An 18,195-nucleotide genomic window follows, 5' to 3' on the forward strand; every position below is an offset into this window, starting at 1 on the left:
TCCCAAGGTAAATAAAAGTTAGCAATAAATTGTTTAGGGAAACAAACTTACAGAGAAAAGCAAGGAAATGATAAACATGAAATTTAGAATAGTGGTTCCATTGAAGGAGAAGGGTGTGGAGAGTGAACTCACAGGGGCTTCCAAGCTGCAGGATGAGTAAGAGGGTTGTTTATTTCTCTCTCACACACACACAATGTAGATGTGTGAGTGAGTGTGGATACACATACACACACCTATTCCTTTGTATGCCTCATATTAAAAAAAATTCTTATGTTACCCTGAGCCCTGGGCCCACCTTCCTCAGTGCCTCCTTCCCAGTACTCTGACCCTCTGTAGGGCCTTGGGCTTGGACTTGTCTTAGGTGGAGCACTTGCTCCTTCTGCCTCCCAGCTCCAATCAAACAGAAGACTCAACATTGACGACCTCTGTTCTCTACAAGGACTCACCTGCATTTATCCAGGCTACTGCTGATGGGAAGGTAAAACCCAGCAGGGATGTACAGAAGGTGGTGCCAACCTTGCTGCAAGGGAAAGTGCAAGGAGTGCCCATTTCTAATCTGTCTGCCCAGAGTGCAGACACCTCTTACTGAGTTGTACTCAGGAGCTGCAGGCGGCAGTGCTGGCCTAGGTCTCCCACCCACAAGCCAACCCCAGGGTTGCCTCCTGTTCACAAAAGTTTATCAGTTGTATTACTGCTGCCCCAATTACTACTGAGTGGTACCTCACTACTACTGACTTCCCCAAACCACCCCTTCTTCCTTCCTCATTCCTATAGAATAATCCCAGACCTACCCATCTCTCAGACACCCAGACTCTCAACTTGGCATAATTCTCCACCTTCCCCTATCCCCATTTTAAGAGTAAACTCAGAGTTTATTTTTCTGCTTCACCCACAGTTAGGAGTTCCTGGTCTTGGTACCATGGCCTGAATTTAGACAAAATAGGAATTTTTATTGGATTTATTCTATTTCAGGAATGTTTATTCTAAAAGCTTTTCTTATTTCCTACTCAAAAATTAAAATTGGTAAGTTAATTCAAAGGCAAGTGAATTCAGCTGTTTTTTCATTTCAATTTTTCTCCCCTATTTAGTAGATTACCTATAACAACCAGAGAAACTGTAACTACTGTCCTAAAGATCTGAGTCTAGGTAATTTGATTTTTCTTAAAAAATGTTTCACACCATCTGCATTGTAACATGAAAACAAAATAGCAAATCTCCATTTTCACTTTAATGACCCTATTTTCATTTGATCACTGAAATACTAAAGTGATACTAAAGTGAAGGATTGTTAGGAATAATGCTCAAAATCCTAAGGAAACTGAACACTCGAACAAAGAATTCTTAGCAAAGCAATTTTACTTCTGCGCAGAGGGGTGCCTCCTTGGCCAGTCGCCATGAGAACACACCTGAACAAAGGGTCATGAGAGCCTTTATTCCTGAAGCAAGTCCTGCCCCTGTACCCTTTCTCCATTGGCCGGGGTCGGTTCATACAATCTAAACTAATCCCAGTTGGCTAAACATTTGATTTTTTTTTAGATAAGGTGGGCACGTAAAAGAAAGTGGAGGGGAAGGGGAAGGGGTGTCTGTAATGAGCTAGAAAGTTAGTCCTCTTCCCAAATAAGGAAAGGAATGTGAGCTGGTACTGATAACGCCTGGTACTGTGGCGTGCCTGGGCATCTAACAAAGGCAAAAAGGGAAAAAGGAGAAAAAGCAGAAAAGTGTGTGGGGGGAGTGGTTCTATGAATTAAAGAACAAAAGATTGATCAGATTATTGGAAGAGAAACCTCATCATATCCCACAGGATGAATGTGAAAAACAAAAACAAGAAAAGTAAGGACAGGTTTCTGCAGGTGGTGGCATACTGTAAAGCAAACTTTGGCTCCACGAGGAGCAAGACACTGGTACAGTTAAAGGGCCAGGCTGAATGGATACCCTCCATGCAGGATTCTGAGTTCAGCAAGAAACAGAGAAACTGAAAGACAACTCTGAAATGCCAGGTGAGTGAAGGTGATTCCAAAGTGAAAGGTGACAAGAACTGGTCTCAGGGACCTGGTTGTGAGGAAAGAGAAAACACAGTAGGCCTTCAGAGAAAGGCATCTGAGGTGGCCAATTCCTCCAATGTGGGTGAAGAACGCTCTCAATGATCATAGGAGATGGCGATATGACGGAAAATATGAAAACCTGTCATTCACTATCTCGAATCTCAGCTGAGATATGGAGTGATACTCATGGGTTAAACATCCAGTGAATGATGGTTGCCTAATATTTACATGCAAATAGGCCTCAGATATTTGGGCTTTAGCCCCCAAAAGAAAAATTTTTAAATTATATTTCCAACAACAACAACAACAAAACAAATGCTAGGCTGTGCGCGGTGGTTCATGTCTGTAATCTCAGATCTTTCGAAGGTCGAGGTGGGAGGATGAATTGAGCCCAGGAGTTCAAGACCAGCCTGGGCAACATAGGGAGACACTGTTTCTACAAAAATAATAAAAAATATTAGCCAGGCACTGTAGCAGGCACCTGTAGTCCCAGCTGCTAGGGAGGCTGAGGTGGGAGGATCGCCCAGGAGGTTGAGGCTGCAGTGAACCGTGACTGTGTCACTGCACTCCAGCCTGGTTGACAAAATGAGATCGTGTCTCAAAAAAGAAACAAAGAAAAACAACAAATGCTTTTTTCTGAACGGACACATTTTGCTCTGTTGGTTCTGAAATGAGCCAAGAACATTATATAGTATTTGTTGTTGTTATTAAACAGTATCGTCTAGAAAACACAGAAGCCTAATTATATTTTCTTGGCCACTGTAAAAATGGAATACTGTAAAGATATATGATTGGCTAGTTAGCCAATATTTATTAATACCAAATATAAGAAAACAGAATAAATATTATGGTAACTGTCAAAAGTTTTTTGTCCTACCCGTTCATGGGCCATATATAAAAAAAACACTCCTGACACTTTACCAGTGAGGCCTTCCCACACCTAGCACCTCACTGCGGTGACCATAACGACTTCTAAACTTTACAAGTGGGTTTTATAAGTTATTTTATTTTCAATACCTAAGGGCTGTTTAAACTTTTTCCCATTATCAAATTTACTTTTTTGCGGTAAGCGGCACTTTGATGTACATCAAACTCTCTTGTAAAAGAAAAAAATGTTTTTTCCCTCATCTGGTAACAGTAGAATGGGGAAAGTGGCAGGTACTTCAGTTTTGCTTTTTTTTTAAATTACGTTTCCCCCACTCCTACTCTTTAGAATATTCTAAAGATGGACAAAATCCTCCCCCGACACAAAGGTTTTGTCTTCAATTACCGTAGCATTATCTATGTTGACACACAGCAACAGAAAAAACAATACGGACAGGTGCCTTCCCTCTTGCCATTCTTCTACCCTGTGTATGAATCCACTCGACGTCAAAGTTGGGAGTTAGTCCATCCATGGCCAGTACTGACCAAAGAAAGGGGGTACAACAAGTAGAAGTTGGTAAATGATGATGATTTTCTCCCCTCACTGGCATCTCTTCATCTAACTCCTGTTGGGGATTTCACGGCACTTTGTGCCTCCACTTCAGACACTCTTCACAGTTGCACCTTACTCTTGATGACTGTCAGCTTCTCCCGTGCCCTAGCTCTTTGGTGAGACGGTCAGGACTTCCTCAAGCCCCCGAGGCTCACATACTTTCCACCACACGACGCTGCCTCATGTTCCACCCTGAAACCATCTCACTTTCTCATGGCAGCCTTATTTGGAGGGACTATGCAAATGCACAAATTGCTGTTTTATCCCTTCTGTTATCATCACTGATCCACGCAGCATCTCACTTTCTTTCACTTTACACTCTGACTGTATTCAGTACTGACACATTTCACAACTTAATGAACGCCCCTAGATCTTCCGAGAAGCCATCATGCTCACCCAACAGTGGGAGCTGCTCTCCACAGACCACACATACCCACAAAGGAGGATCAGTCTTTAGTAGAGGTGAACGCTTAACCCTCATTACCCTAGTAAGATTAGTACTCCTCATCTGAATGCAAGATTCCAGTCCCTCCTTTAAAAAAATCACCCATGGGCTAATATTTGGGTATGTTACAGGAAGTGGGACTCAAGATTTAAACCTACTAACATCAATGAGGACATCCAGGGACCTCTCCACTCAAAGTAGTGACTGACTAAGCACCCTACCAACTTTCCCTTCCCATGGTACTGCTCCATCTCAGGGCAGTTTCACAAGACTATTATGACAGATCACAAATGCAGAATACCTTGATGTCAGCAAGGCACCTGATAGTCACTCAAAAACATATCTAAGCAAGATGGGAAGCCCTGGTCCAAGTGATAATTCACTTTAGTGGCCTCAGTGACTGAATGGCCATACCCAAAGACACTAACATCACGGAAGAACAACACTGACCTGGAGAGAGGTCCTTGGAACAGGGCTTTGCACATTTGTCCCTGGTCAATGTTTTCATCAAGATGTGCTTATAGCAGTCACAAATAATTCACAGTTGAAAGGAGATAGTTAATTAATTGGACGACAGAATAGAGATTTTAAAAGACTTAAATAGGTTAGAATGACAGCCACAACTGACCAAAAGAACACCATCTTCCTCTCCAAATTAACAGATAAAATCTTGCTTTCAATTGTAAATAATCTATGGTATGTGTGGATAGGATGGTGTTATCACTTACCTCACGTTCAGTTGTTTACTGAATGGAAACAACTCATCCTGTTTACAAGTTCTGCCAGTGATCCTGTCTCCAGACTCTGGGTGGGTATGGCTTTCAGCCACAGACATTCAGAATCATATCAAGTTTACGATTCTGACTTCAGACCGGGGCTTCCTTTTACTCTGGGCTCAAGTGTCTGTCTTGGGACCTACCTCATTTCAGTAGTTGACTCTATAACTCATTCTTTTGGACTCAGCTCTTTGCATTAGCTTCTGAACTGAAGTCCCTGCACATCTGCATGCCTCTCATCTGGCTCTATGACATGCCCAGCCATACATTTCTGCTGCCAAACTTCTGTCCATCTAGACAGCCACCTATAGAAGAGTTTCCTCTCTACTATGTCTTACCAGATTATCCAAACTGCCTTCTGTTTACTCTGCTGCTGGTACCATTCCCATGAGCATGCCCCAGCTCATGATCTGTTTGTTCTCTAGATCCCTATCTGGTCTATATTCTGGATCCCAAGCTATACCATCCAGCTACTGACAGAAATCCAGATCTTCTATGTAGCATGGGGAAAGGAGATGAGTTTAAAGCATACTTAAAGAAGTCGTAAGGACTTTTATCACACATAAGCTCAATGCAAGCTGAAGATATGATAAAGTGACTTGATGAGAGATGTAATATTGGTCTGCATCAGTATAGCCTATACTGATGCAGAAAATGTGCATCTAAGGAGACCTGATAGTAACCTCTTACTCTACACTGGTCAAACCATCTTGTAAGTACTGTGTTCATGTCCAAGAGCCATGTTTTCAAAAAGACAGTGATATAAAGGCAATGTATCCAGGAGGAAGTGACCAGAATGACGGGATTCCTGACACCAGCTAATGCAAGAAAGTTATAAGAACTAGGGCTCTTGGACTAGGAAAAAAGGATTTTTCAGGGGTTGGGTTTTCAGGTACTGAAGGGCTCTCAAATGAAAGATGACCTAGAGGCTTGTATCACCAGAGACAGCTTGGGGGTCTGCAGGAACAAAGCGGAAGGGGTGGGCTAGTGTAATAAGTGCTTGTCCCATCTCTGCTCCAGACTCGGGTGACCCTACATCTCTAGCCCCAGTTTCCCCCAAAGACTGAGAGGGTATGATTTCCAAGGCCTCTTCCCAGCTTTAAGAGCCCATAATTCCTCTTCTTTACATAAACCTCAATCTGAGAAAGAAGACAGGCATGGCCTTGCCCGCTCTGGGGACTGGAGAAGAGACTAGTTCTTAGATCTTCCAAGTGGCCCCTTCTAAGAAAATTAAACTGACTGAAGTAATGAGTGAAACAAGGGGTTGCAAGCTTTATGTTTTGATAAATGAAAATTACAGAAATTCCCAAATGGAGGTATGTTAGGCAGAAAATGCCCCCCCAAAGGTATTCACTTCCTAATCCCTGTAACCTGCAAATATTACCTTATATGGCAAAGATGTGATAAAGTTAAGGATTTGAGAGGAAGAGCTTATTCTGGATTATGCAGCAGGCTCTAAAAGCCATCCCAGGTATCCTTGTAAGAGGGCTGCAGAGGAAGACACACAGAGGAGAAGGCAATGTGAGGGCAGAGGCAGAGACTGGAGTGATGTGGCCACAAGTCAAGAACACTTGCAGCCACTAGAAGCTGGAAAGACAGGAAACAGATTCTCTCCATCTCTGAAGGTATCGTGGCCCTGCTGACACCTTGCTATTGGACTTCTGACCTCTTAAAACTGTGGGGGAATAAATCTCTGTTGTTTTTAGCCATCAAGTTTGTGGTAATTTGTGACAGCAGGCACAGCAAGCTAACAAAGAAGGTTTTCTGCTTAAATAAAATTTTGTTGTGGGCTAAAAGTGGGCAGTAATAACCTTTTAAAGGAAAAGCTTAAATTTTTATGTATTTTTATGGCCTATACAACACCACTCTTAGAAAACTGCAGCTCTGCTCTTAAAAGTATTTAGGGGCACTTACAAAAGCATCTTTTCAGCCATTCTTCACACATATTTTATTAATAATCTTTCCTTCACATGCAATTTCAGCAGATAATAAGTCTATGCAAGGCAGACAACCAAATGATTCCAACTTCTACACAGCAGGCCTGGCTGCAGTGAAACAAATTATGCAGTATCTCATGGCTACAGGAGAAAGCCTCCGTGTAAAAACAAATGGTACAAAGTATGTAGGTGAGAGCTCGTCTTGTCTCTCCATTGTAACGTGGGCAGCATTTCTCCCCACTCTCTCCTGGCAACATCCAGCTTTTGTCATAGGGAATGATGAATGCTACTCAGATGAAGAATATACGAAATGATCCCCAAGTCTGGGAACCAGCAGTGGAAAGAAAATGAGTGTCTCATGGGCTTCCCCCACTCCCACTGCCTGCAGATGCCACCCCTGGAAGTCATTTTCACGCTTTCACAGGGCGACCACCTTGCAGGGCCAGGTCAGTTTAAAGAGGTGATTCTCTTTTCAAGGTTTCCAATTGTTCCTTGATAAAAACATCATTACTACTTTTAAAACCACAAATAAGGGAGAAAGACCTTTTAAATTCGGTGAAGAGAAAATGAAAGATGTGTAAAAAAATACCAGTTAAATTACATGAGGCTGATAATGATGGCTTCAGGACAAGAGAGCATCCACAGTGGAGGAGAAAGAGAAGGGTGCTTCAAGTCTGAGACATAGTTTTGGATCTTGCTGCTTCCTAGATGTTAGTCCTTGGGCAATTCATTCCCCTTTGGCTGAGCTTTATTTTCCTCACATACAACGTGGGGCAACCGAATAAGATAACATGTGGCCTAAAACAGTGGTTGGCCTACCAGTGTTCGTTAATGTGTAAAGAATGAATGAACTGTTCTATATCCAGGACTAAACAAGGAACCCTCAATTTTTCAACTCTTTCCTTGAATCACGCTGAAAATATTGTTATCTGCAGTTGTTCTAGATCAGTTATCAATATCCTCCTAAATTTAGAATGTCTGGGAAGAGGGATTTTTTTTTTTTTTTGGAAATTCAAATTGGCAGAGGGTAGGTATATTTTTCTCCTTAGACAGCACCGCTTAGTTTTACAATCCAGGGATTTACGTAAAAGAAAGCTGGTCAGTTATTATGCATGATACATAACAACTATTTTTGGGCCAAGACTAACAATGATTGCCTTTGAGTCTAAAACAGAATTCTAAGCATGTCCCTTCCTCCTAAACACACACACACACACACACACACACACACACACACACACACACACCCATGCATGCATTCTTGCTCTTTCTCTCCCTGCCCGCAAGTCAAAGCCACTTCCTTTTCCTGGTCCCCAGTCGCCAGAAAAGTGGGTTGTGTGAAACGTGACCCTTACTCAGTTATACACTGAGGCTGGGTCACTCCATTGCCTGATCACCAGCAGAATGGGTCAATCTGTGTGTGAGGTTGAGAAAGGTAAATGAAGAATGTAGGCCACTTTGGCCTCCTATAGTTTCTGAGGCTGGCAGCCTGTAGTACATGTATCAGGGAGGGCCTGAGGAACAATTCCCATCTGCACATAGGAGCTGCCCTGTCCAGTGTCCATGGGTTCAGAGGCACCAGAAGCACCTGAGTCCTGCCCCTGCAACCCGCCCATGCCCACTCAGGAAGCAATGGCTCCCACAGATGGCAGGGAGTTGTGCTTATGCTATTCTTCCCTTCCTCTTCTTCACTCTCTCCCTCACCTCCCTTAAGCAACCAGTACACGCATTTGCGCGGTACACCCCAAAGCCAATGTCCCCCTATTCACACTGGAGACACATCCTCATGTCACCCCAGCAACCAGCACTGTGAAGCCTTTGGATACCCCATGTAAACACTGCTGGCCTCTGACCCTGGAAATCTTATTCTTCCCACAAAAGAAAAAACTTGTATGAATTAATTTTCCCACCTCTTAACCAGCTGCATAGAAATCATGCGGACATGGCTTTAAAGCTGGATTCCTGATGTGGCCTCAAATTTCTAACCCTCGATTACTTAGAATTAGATTTTCCCCCCACAAGACAATTATCCCCACACTAAGAATCTAGGAGGTTTTTTTATCATTTCTCTTGGGACTTATTAAAACCAAAGAAACACTGAAAAATGGAGCAACTTCCATGTACATTCTACATTAACAGACCAACACATTTCAAAGAACTCACTCACTCAGAGGAAAAGTAAACAATTCTAAGGCAGGAGGTAATTTTTCTTTTTACTTTTCTTTTTGAATGACAATTTTTGTTTTGGAAGGCCTCTGTGTCTATCGAATAGGCAGTAGTGTTTGTGGCCATATTTGTGGCCTGAACGCAGCTGTCTAAACCCTGCAAACAGTTGGAATGACACTACAGGAATTCTCGGTCTCACTGAAACTGCAGAAATGGCAGGGGCCTCTCTCACGGCAGGCACTGAAATACCTTTAATCACACCAGACAAAGGCCATCCAGGATGCACGGAAACCAAACCTCTCTCCTCGGCCCTTTGAGAGTAGTTGAAGTGGATATTATTTTAATCAAATCCTTTTAAATCACTAAATAGGATGACTCCATTTAATTAGCTTTTTACACAAAAAGCACATTTTTGTTCTGATACAACTTGATTACATATTTTTCAATTTTTAAATGGGTATGGGTTTCACTTTTTAAAAATACACTTTACATTGCCTCCCTGAACAAAATCTGGGTTCTCTTAGAAGTTAAGAAGGCGAGAAAGAAAAAAGAGCCCTCTCCCTCTCCTCTCCCTCTCCCTCTCCTCTTCCTCTCCCTCTCCCTCTCCGTCTCCGTCTCCCCACGGTCTCCCTCTCGGTCTCCCCACGGTCTCCCTCTCCCTCTCTTTCCACGGTCTCCCTCTCCCTCTCTTTCCACGGTCTCCCTCTCCCTCTCTTTCCACGGTCTCCCACTAATGCCGAGCCGAAGCTGGACTGTACTGCTGCCATCTCGGCTCACTGCAGCCTCCCTGCCTGATTCTCCTGCCTCAGCCTGCCGAGTGCCTGCGATTGCAGGCGCGCGCCGCCACGCCTGACTGGTTTTTGTATTTTTTTGGTGGAGACGGGGTTTCGCTGTGTTGGCCGGGCTGGTCTCCAGCTCCTAACTGCCAGTGATCCACCAGCCTCGGCCTCCCGAGGTACCGGGATTGCAGACGGAATCTGGTTCACTCAGTGCTCAATGGTGCCCAGGCTGGAGTGCAGTGGCGTGATCTCGGCTCGCTACAGCCTCCACCTCCCAGCCGCCTGCCTTGGCCTCCCAAAGTGCCAAGATTGCAGCCTCTGCCCGGCCGCCACCCCGTCTGGGAAGTGAGGAGCGTCTCTGCCTGGCCGCCCATCGTCTGGGACGTGAGGAGCCCCTCTGCCTGGCTACCCAGTCTGGAAAGTGAGGAGCGTCTCTGCCCGGCCGCCATCCCATCTAGGAAGTGAGGAGCGCCTCTTCCCGGCCGCCATCCCATCTAGGAAGTGAGGAGCGTCTCTGCCCGGCCGCCCATCGTCTGAGATGTGGGGAGCGCCTCCGCCCCGCCGCCCCGTCTGGGATGTGAGGAGCGCCTCTACCTGGCCGCGACCCCATCTGGGAGGTGAGGAGCGTCTCTGCCCAGCCGCCCCATCTGAGAAGTGAGGAGAACCTCCACCTGGCAACCGCCCCATATGAGAAGTGAGGAGCCCCTCCGCCTGGCAGCCACCCCATCTGGGAAGTGAGGAGCGTCTCTGCCCAGCAGCCACCCCATCCGGGAGGGAGGTGGGGGTCAGCCCCCGCCAGGCCAGCCGCCCCGTCCGGGAGGGAGGTGGGGGGGTCAGCCCCCCGCTCAGCCAGCCGCCCCGTCCGGGAGGTGAGAGGCGCCTCTGCCCGGCCGCCCCTATTGGGAAGTGAGGAGCTCCTCTGCCCGGCCAGCCGCCCTGTCCGGGAGGGAGGTGGGGGGGTCAGCCCCTGCCCGGCCAGCTGCCCCGTCCGCGAGGGAGGTGGGGGGGTCAGCCCCCCGCCCGGCCAGCTGCCCCGTCCAGGAGGGTGGTGGGGGAGTCAGCCCCCCGCCAGGCCAGCCGCCCCGACCGGGAGGGAGGTGGGGGGGGTCAGCCCCCCGCCCGGCCAGCCGCCCCGTCCGGGAGGTGAGGGGCGCCTCTGCCCGGCCGCCCCTACTGGGAAGTGAGGAGCCCCTCTGCCCGGCCAGCCGCCCTGTCCGGGAGGGAGGTGGGGGGGTCAGCTCCCCGCCCGGCCAGCCGCCCCGTCCGGGAGGTGAGGGGCGCCTCTGCCCGGCCGCCCCTACTGGGAAGTGAGGAGCCCCTCTGCCCAGCCACCACCCCGTCTGGGAGGTGTGCCCAACAGCTCATTGAGAGCAGGCCATGATGACAATGGCGGTTTTGTGGAATAGAGAGGGGGGAAAGGCGGGGAAAGGTTTGAGAAATCGGATGGTTGCCGTGTCTGTATAGAAAGAGGTAGACACGGGAGACTTTTCATTTTGTTCTGTACTAAGAAAAATTCTTCTGCCTTGTGATCCTGTTGATCGGTGACCTTACCCCTAATCCTGTGCTCTCTGAAACATGTGCTGTGTCCACTCAGGGTTAAATGGATTAAGGGTGGTGCAAGATGTGCTTTGTTAAACAGATGCTTGAAGGCAGCATGCTCCTTAAGAGTCATCACCACTCCCTAATCTCAAGTACCCAGGGACACACACAAACACTGGGGAAGGCCGCAGGGTCCTCTGCATAGGAAAACCAGAGACCTTTGTTCACTTGTTTATCTGCTGACCCTCCCTCCACTATTGTCCTATGACCCTGCCAAATCCCCCTCTGTGAGAAACACCCAAGAATGATCAATAAAAAAATAAAAATAAAAAATAAAAAAATACACTTTATACACTTAAAGCAATGATATCTGGAACTGTAACCCTCAAGAATTCTAAAAGATTCTGTGGAAAAGAAAATATTTGCTTTAATGTTTCCCTTGTGCACTACTGTGTCCCCCTCTTTTACCTTTGAACTCTCTTTGCTTGCCCAGATTAGTTCAATTTTAAGAATTATCTGTTCATTTGTCTGCTTGAAACTTTGTACTTTTGGGGAGCAAGTCAAGGAATGATGGTCTTATCGCCACATAATGCTATTAACAAGCATGGTTTCCACTCATTCATGCCTGCTCAATTTTTGAAGAGGGCCTACTATGAGTTAGGCACTAGGCTTGGCACAGATAAGGATTCTGAGCTGATAAAGCCTGCAGTTCCACAGTGAACACTGCTGTCAGACAGTCACTGCACAGACAACTATGCAACCACAATGACAGCTTTGAAGCGGCCGTGGCGATAGGGCAACCCCATCCAGCCTGGGCCTTTAGGGGAGTGTCAAGGAAGAGCTCTCTAAAAAGTAACAAATGCCGCTTTCTTAGAACTTACGAAACTTAAAAAAAAATAAGGCACACAAATATATTGTCTCAAATATTATATAAACTCCAAAGTAAGGTGGGGTATGGGAAGGGGAAAGCTCTGAGCCCAGACAGATCTGAGTAGAATCCTTACTATAACTACAGCACCTTGAGCCACTCATAGCTCCCTCACAGGACTGCTGTCACAGTGAAGTGTAACATAGATGATATAAAGCACTCTGCATAGCAGAAGTTCAATAAACCATAGATATTAATTAATACAGAATTTATGCTAACTTGTCTTTGAGCTTTAGCATGTCAAAATAAAGCTAATTTTCCACTTCTGTCTTTACAAAAACGTTCAACTAAAAGAGGAAACTTAAAAATCCACATGAAGAACAAACACTGTAACTTTGGCAATTTTTCTCCACTGGAGTTGGCCAACAGGTATCATTTACTTATACAACAGACGCACATCCTATATTAGATTCTTCTGGATAGGTAAACACAGACAAAAAGAAGAGTTGATAGATCCGTGTTCAACAGTGTTCTACCAGCAACAGAAAAAGGTTCTGAAAGTGGAACTTCTGGAATAGAGCTTTTAAAACAGCAAACTCCCCTAAGGCAATGATTGTTTTTCAGGTCATCAACTACTTGACTGAGGAGAGGGTGCAGGCAGAGCCTTTCAGAGGTGCCTCAGACTCACTCCATCCAAGCAGCATTTCTACCCGTTTAGTTTCTCTTAATCTGGATTCCCTGTGCACTTACAGACATCCACACCACGGGTCAGTCACCCGTGTTCACTCTTTTGTTAGACACTCATTGCTCCTTCAGTCCCAATCCATAACTGGTCTTACCTGGCATTCTTTAGACTGGTGGCCAACAGCCCTTTTTCCATTTTAATTCAAGACCCAAGTCAGAAAACAAAAACAAAAACAAAATGTATTTGGTTTGTGTTTTTCAATTTAAAAGCGAGTAATTTTACTTGGTCCTGGGAAAGGGACCGCTTTACTGATAAGAAAAATGAAACTTGGGGAGGAGAAATGATTTTTCTAAGGTCTAACAGGAAGTTAACAGCAGAAGTGAAGCAAAAGTGAACACATTCCATTCAGTGCCCCCCACACCCCACTAACTGAGCCCTGCTGTTTGCCCGGCATGGGGCCAGGACTGGGAACCCAGATGAATGGACTTCCCCCTCCTGTGGCTGCAGGATTCACTGCCTGAGTTGGACAGGGGAGGGCAAGTCCTGCAGTCTGGGGCAAATGCCAGGCATTTCTTTGGGTTCCAAGGCACAATACTGCCCTGAGGGGGCTCCTGGCACCCATAGGCTCTTGCCTGCTGTGGACCTGGCCTAGTCCAGAAGGGTCACAGTATACTGACCTCCCATAGGGGACAGTCTTTGCCAATCCCTGGCTTCCACAGCCAAAACCTGAGTGCATGCGGATTCTAAAAAGGCTCCTTCTGCCTTGTCCTAACTAGAGCTGTGTTATTTCCCCAAGTTGCCCTGGTTTGTATGAGCTGAAAAGCCCGTGACTAGCAGTAGATCACAGGCCATCCTGCAGAAGCTAGGTGCCTGCATGGGGTCAAAGGTCAGGAGTTACTCACAATTGTTCTGGAACAATGTTTCAGATAGTATACTTCCCTAACTTAGAGACAAATGCGCTGCATTCAGAATGGCTCTAGTTCAGAAAGAAAAGCCTCTCTTGCACTCAAATCAACATGAGAAATAACCCCAAGTCATTCTCAGATGATGAAGGGGCAGCCCCCAAGTGGCCAGGGAATTGAGGAACATAACTCAGAACAGCTGAAAAGTTACACCCAAGGCAATGTGGTTGGGCAGAGTAGTGGGGGCCGAAAAGGACGCCTGGGTGGCTAGCGAGAGCTGCGACGTCCAGCCTTTCAGTGGGGGAACTCAAGGCACCTGGGGAGGCAGAGAGACGTACAGGCAGAGAAGGCTCAGTAAACATTCAGAGAAAGAATGCATTCACAGCTCCTCACACCCACTCCATCATGGAGTTTTTCTGGATAGCTCAGCCCTCAGTCAGAGTTTCCAAGCCCCTTCTGCACAGCTCTCAGATTGTACCATAATTACCTGAGTACTTGTCAGTCACATTCACTTTTGTCTCAAGAGAGTCCAGCATGATGTCTAACACCCAGTAGGAACCAAAAAAATGTTACATTAATCAAAGAATGACCTGCTACACAGTGGCTGCAATTCAAAGATACGGCTCAGGCAGAGGTGAGCAGCAGCCATCTGAGAGCGGAGGAAAAACAACAATGAATGGACTGAAAACGACCTCCTTGACCAGCCTGAGGATAGGCGCTCCCCATTCCTCCCCAGCCTGAAGGCTCCTCAGCCATGGGACAGCTGTTCCATTCTATTTCTGGGGTGGGAGCCATAACTTATAGTCAAAACATATGTTCCCATAAATTACCAGAATTGAGTGTTACAACTAAGGGAAGGGAGAAAATAGTGGGTCCACTAAGGGAGGTAAGGTTTTCTTTCTATTTCACAAACCAGTTCCTTCTCCAACTCAACCTCTCTCTTAGAAATCTATGGACTCAGAATTACAATCCCAAATTAAAAGTGGACTTCATCCTAGGTTCCAACAGGAAGCCCTTTATAATTCACAAGGCACTTGCTCTCAGTGCAAAACTTGCCAACTTACTTTTTCCACGTTTAGATCAGCATCCTGCTTCTTCAAAAAAACTGTAGAAGAAGAAAAAAAAAAGTGAGACATCAAAAGAGAACCAAGTACTCTCAGCCTACAAACCACCCACAAAGCACCACCATAGAATTTCCATTTGTTGCAGACAATCAATTTGCCCACAAATTTTTTATCATTCACACAATTGTTGCTAAGTCACAGTTGCCACAAACACCTGTCTGAAACTGCAAAGACCTGGCCTTGTACCACCAAAGGAAGCCAGCATGAGATTTTAACTTTCTGGAATCAGGAAAGATAAGGATAGAGGCCTTGTGCGTACACACGTACACACACACACACACACACACACACACACAAACACACTTCCCTTTTTCAGAGTCTCTACAAGTCATCAATGGTTGGGGCACAATTAAAACTGAGTCTTCCAAGGTCTTACTCAATTTACCTCTTGGATTAAAACACCCCCGGCACCCAGCCCATACCTTCCCCACTTCCTATCTGACTGTGGGTGGGCCCCACTGTCAAAAAAGCCTTTTGGGGATGGCCCCTGGTTCCCAGCAGCTGAGGTTCCCCTCTGCAGGAGGTATGCCAACCCAGCAGCCTGCATCAACTTGTCCATGGAACTCCAGCCCCGGGACTACCTTAGAACCTTGTGCCAAGCCCCTGGCGAGGCTGAGTGCTGGTTCTGATGACACCCATGCATGCTTCACATTAATCTTTAAAGTGCCAGGAGCAGGATGGCAGCTTTCCAGTTTGCTCACACGCTGTGCCTACAACTGGCCAATATTATGGTACTTCATTTATTATCTGCAATTTTAGCTGTTTGAATAAAGCTGCAGTTTTAATAAAGTGTCTAAAGAGAACAATAAAAATAGTTGAATGGAATTATGTTTACAACAATATGTTAGGGCAGAGAGCTTTGAGTTAAGAAATATGAAAAAAGGCAGGAACAATTTTTCCTATCTTGTAGAGACTCTTAAGCTTTTCAATGTGACTCTTAGTATCTTTCTTCCTGATCCACGATTTAAAACACCCCCATGATAAATTATTATTCCCATCAAAACCATCCCCCACCACACACACACACAAGAATTTTTGCACTGTTTGGAAAGATGTATAATTAACAGTAACATCTTTGTTTTGTTTAATCAAAGATGACTCGGAATGAAGGAAAGAAAAAATGACCATGAGGAAGAGAATTTGAAACTCATATATTGTTCTCTGCAGATGGGCATTCAAATCATGAACTCACTGGAGATGAGCAAGAGAACCACCACGGAGGTGAGAGAGAATGTGCTAATAAGCATGCCATTGCAGCTCATGCCTTAGCAACCCATATCATCTCGCCTCTTCCTGGGTTCTGAGACATGCTGTCCTGTCCTACGGAGAAACCGCCAGGCAATAGATGCCTTTTCTTTTGGCTAACCCACTAGGGATCTAGACACTGCTAAGCTGTAAAAAATGAGAATTATTTGTCCAGAAATTTTAACTTGCTTCCCTATAATCAGAAGAGAATAAATCAATACTATGAGAACTCTTCACAAAAGGGAACATGTATAGAGTGAAACTTTGCCTTCTATTCTTGAACACTTCTGCAGAGGCTCAGAAAAGTTGTTGCTCTGATTCACAGGTCACAATAAGGAGATTTCTATTTACAAGGTGGAAGATTTTTTCATCAGCCTTAGAAAGAGCACTTGGAGAATCATTACCATTTCCAAAGTAGGGAAGAAACTTTAATACCCTTCTTTCAAGCATACTGTGTAACTCCAACAATATAGGATGCCCAATTCACAAGATTCTGAAAGAATGAGCCTTCACGCTACAGCACTTTAGCAACCAGTACCAATAGGAAAACGGAAAACCCATTTGAAGCTGCTGACTCACTACTGCATAAGGAGTGTTATCCATCCATACATATATACGGCATCATCCAATTTCTTTTTCAGGCTTACGAAACAGATGGAGTTAACTAACAAAAACAATATATACACCAATCATTCTGCAGCCATAAACCAAAAGGAGGACACCACAGCTTTAACTCTGAGGACTCTAAGCAAGATACTGAAATATTTTTAGAGAGCGGCTCCACTGTTTCCAAGATGATAAGGATGGATGCAAAATAGAATTGCTATCTAGAATAAAGAGTGGCATTTGCTTTTAAAACCACATATATCTTTCTTAAGGCTGTCTTTCTGAAAAGTTGAGAAAAAGTAAATGTTTATTCACAAATGTTTAAGTGAAATAGAGATACTTTTTATTTCAAAGATTCATATTTTCTTAAAAATCATTTTTTAAAAATTGACCAATTATCTTCCTAATTTATCTTTATTCTAAATCTGATTTTTTGAAGATGCAAGTTTTAGGTTTCCAAGACTAAGGGAAGATAGGCTTCTCCCACGCCCACCCCCCGTGTGTGTGTGTGCATGTGCGTATAGATATTATATCGATATGCATATGTAGTTACACAGACATTTTAAATAGTTGTCTATGCATTCAATTGTGGGCTTTGGGCATTAGGGCATTTTCCATGCTTTTATTCTTCTTGCTGAAGCAGTGCTGATGTTTTGTTTGAGAAACATAAGTGACCCAGATAGCCCAGTGGAAAAGGCTGATCCATTAATGTTGCAAATGTGTGGTCAACTGCAGGAATGGAAGCCAAAGGACAAGACCCTGACCAAAAATGAACTACTTCCAACTGTCTAGATCAGACCAATCCTCCAACATTGGGTGAACACACAGACAATAAATAAAACTGAGCAATCCTCAACTCTGAGCTCTCTCTTGATACAGCCATCCCTCCAGCTCCCCGTCACCCCCCTGCACTGTTTCCGAATGCCCACAGACATCTCCCTATGAACCTCACGACAGGGCAGTGCAGGCAGAGCAACCAGTACACAGTCAAAGGAGCATGGGCTGCACGCTTAGAGGCCTGACAGTGCTGCACAACAGAGGAGTGGCTAGGAGGATGGTGGCAGGCTGGAGGGAGAAAGGTGGGAAGTAAGGCAGAGGCCAGACTGTGAGAGACGGTGTACAGTAGCTAAGAAGGCAGCCAGAAGTAGCACTGTACCACTGTGTTTTCAACCTGCCTCTATCCCAGGAAAGGGCCGAAAAAGAAAGGCAGCCCCCAATAATTCCTGGTGCTGGGCTATGCCTTGTCATTCCAATCTCACCAACCCTGCTGGGTAGCAACTTTCTCCTAATCAGCCTGCAGGGTCCAGATTAAAATCACTTTTTCACTCTTGTTTTCCTTTGCCCACACCCCCAGGCAGGACTAGATTTCCTCTTCTCTGTGTTCCTACGGCACTTTGCGCAGAGCCTGTTTCGTTGTTTCCCTGCTAGACTGTCAGCTTCTTGGTGACTGGGACTACACCAAGCATGGTACCTGCAAGATACAGGGGCGTGTGCCATCTCTGGTGATGGCTGGAGGAAGGGTGAAGAGGGGAGGTGACAGAGAGAATTAAATCAATGGAGATCCAAACTGGAGATTCTGCTATTATGTTTACTACTACCCAGCA

General features: G+C 45.3%; 1 protein-coding gene across 5 annotated transcripts in view; it reads right to left on the minus strand.

The window, feature by feature from the left end:
- The window catches only part of FYN (FYN proto-oncogene, Src family tyrosine kinase), a 214,336-nt gene that overhangs the window by 172,765 nt on the left and 23,376 nt on the right, over positions 1–18,195 (minus strand). For 4 of the 5 annotated variants that reach the window (XM_034962716.3, XM_034962720.4, XM_057302577.2 and 1 more), the window contains exon 2: positions 14,681–14,721. The exons of the other annotated variant lie outside the window; for it this stretch is intronic. The gene's annotated coding sequence lies outside the window, so the exon portion shown is untranslated. The remainder of the gene's footprint in view (positions 1–14,680; positions 14,722–18,195) is intronic. 5 annotated transcript variants of the gene reach the window in all.

The sequence above is a fragment of the Pan paniscus genome, chromosome 5, assembly GCF_029289425.2.
Source record: "Pan paniscus chromosome 5, NHGRI_mPanPan1-v2.0_pri, whole genome shotgun sequence".
Classification (NCBI taxonomy): Eukaryota; Metazoa; Chordata; class Mammalia; order Primates; family Hominidae; genus Pan; species Pan paniscus.